A 2,885-nucleotide genomic window follows, 5' to 3' on the forward strand; every position below is an offset into this window, starting at 1 on the left:
GTTGAAATGATATATTCTTAAATATATTTCCTCCATTTGAATGAAACTGAAGCATAAGGACATCAAATGAACAGCACCAGTAGTCTACATGGCATTTAATAATGCCATAGACACCAACCACTTTCTAATTTATTTCCACTTCAGTGGTGTCAGACTCAGGAATAAATCCTGGGAGTAGATTGCTTTTTATACTTACTCCAGTCCTCAACCAAACTAAGGAAAAGGGCCATTTTTACTGGTCCCATTTCTGGCTCAGTTAATAGCTCTGCAAAATGGTATCTCTAAAAATGACATAGGAGCTAGGTAACATAACTCTAACAGTGTTCTCTAAAATAGTGCCTAATTCTGGCAAATCTTCAGTCATAAACACATTCTACTGCATGTTTAAATTACTCAAGAATCTCTCTTCTTGGCCCATGGCAGCATGATGCAAGTGGGGTTTTTATGAGAGGAGTTTTTCCAGCTAGGATGTATGCTTGAGTCCAATCTATCCCCAGCCAAGTAACCCTTGGCACCAAACGAGTACTTAGAGTCTAACTCTGTACAGAGGAGGAGAAAGTTTGTAGTGTCATGAACCACTCCACCCACCCCAGACTCTGTGCTGGCAGAATGTTCAACTGAGTTGGATTGTATCTGTTTAAGGCCGGCTTCCTTGAGAATCTCAGAATGGATTTGCTCCTAGTCCTACTGGTTTGACTGGAAGGACTTTTATTCCTCGTATGCTCCACTTCCTATTTTCCTCAACCCCTCTGCTGTCCTCCTTTCTCCCCCCAGTCCACTCCCATCTCACTGATCTGCTCTTCTTTCTTGGCACTCTGAAATTATCAGATGGTCACAGTGGCCACATTTCATTCAATCATATTTATTGAGCTCTTACTGTGTGCAGAGCACTGTACTAAGCGCTTGGAATGTGCAATTTGGCACCAGATAGAGACAATCCCTGCCCAACAGCAGGCTCACAATTTGAGCACCATGGATATAAATCTCAGCAGAACAAAATAGTTGTGTTCTGAATATAGAATGGACAAATCTATCAATGGTATTTATTGAGTATTTACTGTACTCACTTGGGAGAGCACCATATAACAGATTTGGTAGACACATTCTCTGACCACAGATAGCTTAAGTAACCACCTTTCAAGTTTGGCAACTTTTATTTTTTTTTTCTCCTGAGGGAATCAAGGATCCTGATTGTTGTTTTTTTTACCAAGTGCAGGGAACATAGCTTTTATTATCTGAATGCACACCCTTACACAAAGGCATCCACTGAGACACTGCCAGGACCCATATTTATATGAAGGATCTGGAAACCAATGGTCTTCTTCTCTACTCCATACTGCTTGTGATTGTGAGACTGGAATTTGAGAAGCAGTATGGCCTAGCAGAAAGAGCCTGGGCCTGGCAACCAGAAGAGCTGAGTTCTAATGCTGGCTCTGTTATTTGCCTGCTGTATAACACCGGGCATGTCACTTAACTCTGTGCCTCAGTTTCTTCATCTGTCAATAATGATAATGGTACTTGTTCATTGCTCACTATGTGCCAAGCGCTGTACTATGTGCTGGGGTAGATACAAGCTAATCAGATTGAACACCGTCTCTTGTCCCATATGGAGGAGTCTAAGTAGGAGGGAGTAGGATTTAATCCCCACTTTGCAAATGAGGGAACTGAGGCACAGAGAAGTTAAGTGACTTGCCCAGGGTCACACAGCAGACAAGTGGTGGAGCCAGGGATTGGAACCCAGGTCCTCTGACTCTCAGGTCTGTGCTTTTTCCACTAGGTCATGCTACTTCTCCATGGGAATTCAGTACCTGTTCTCCCTCCTACTTAGACTGAAAGCTCCATGTGGGACATGGACTGTGTCTGACCCGATTATCTTGTCTCCAGCCCAGTGCTCAATACAATGCTTGGCACTCGTCTCGTCTTATGCTGTTGAGTCATCTCCGACCCATAGCGACTCCATGGACACATCTCTCCCAGAATGCCCCTCCTCCATCTGCAATCGTTCTGGTAGTGTGTCCATAGAGTTTCCTTGGTAAAAATCCAGAAGTGGTTTACCATTGCCTCCTTTCATGCAGTAAAATTGATTCTCCACCCTGACTCTCTTCCATGCCGCTGCTGCCCGGCATAGGTGAGTTTTGCCTTGTAGCAAATTGCCTTCTACTAGCTAGCCACTGCCCAAGCTAGGAATGGAATGGGTATGACTCTGCTTGACTCTCCCTCCCATAGTCAAGACTGGTAGAGTACCAGAAACTCTCCAGGTGCAACCCTGAGAGGGGGATTGGCACTTAGTAAGCACTTAAGCAATATCACAAATACTGTTGCCATTTTCAGTGTCATTTGAGGTATAAGTGGGCAGTGTTAGACCTGCCTAGTGTGTACATGATGTCTTTGTTTCTCTGCCTCTCTTGAACATTCTAATTAGCTCAGAGATGACATCCAAGCTGCCCCCCCTCCAATCTGGCTTCCGTCCCCTCCACTCTACTGAGACTGCTCTCTCTAAGGTCACCCATGACCTCCTTCTTGCCAAATCCAATGGCTCCTACTCCATTCTGATCCTCCTTGACCTCTCTGCTGCCTTTGACACTGTCGACCATCCCCTCCTCCTCCATACCTTATCTCACCTTGGCTTCACGGACTCTGTCCTCTCCTGGTTCTCCTCTTACCTCTCTGGCCGATCATTCTCGGTCTCCTACGCTGGAGCCTCCTCCCCCTCCCATCCTTTAACTGTTGGAGTTCCTCAAGGGTCAGTTCTTGGCCCTCTTCTGTTCTCCATTTACACTCACTCCCTTGGTGAACTCATTCACTCTCACGGCTTTGACTACCATCTCTACGCAGATGACACGCAGATCTACATCTCCGCCCCTGTCCTTTCCCCCTCCCTTTAG

The 2,885-nt window shown here is 45.5% G+C and overlaps 1 non-coding gene across 1 annotated transcript; it reads right to left on the reverse strand.

Annotated features, from left to right (window-relative positions):
* Positions 1–2,138: 2,138 nt before the first annotated feature.
* On the reverse strand, positions 2,139–2,276 carry LOC114807137. The gene has a single exon (XR_003755190.1). It is a non-coding gene; the product is annotated as a small nucleolar RNA SNORA7 (small nucleolar RNA).
* Positions 2,277–2,885: the final 609 nt, after the last annotated feature.

This window comes from Ornithorhynchus anatinus, chromosome X1 (genome assembly GCF_004115215.2).
Source record: "Ornithorhynchus anatinus isolate Pmale09 chromosome X1, mOrnAna1.pri.v4, whole genome shotgun sequence".
In the NCBI taxonomy this organism is placed as follows: Eukaryota; Metazoa; Chordata; class Mammalia; order Monotremata; family Ornithorhynchidae; genus Ornithorhynchus; species Ornithorhynchus anatinus.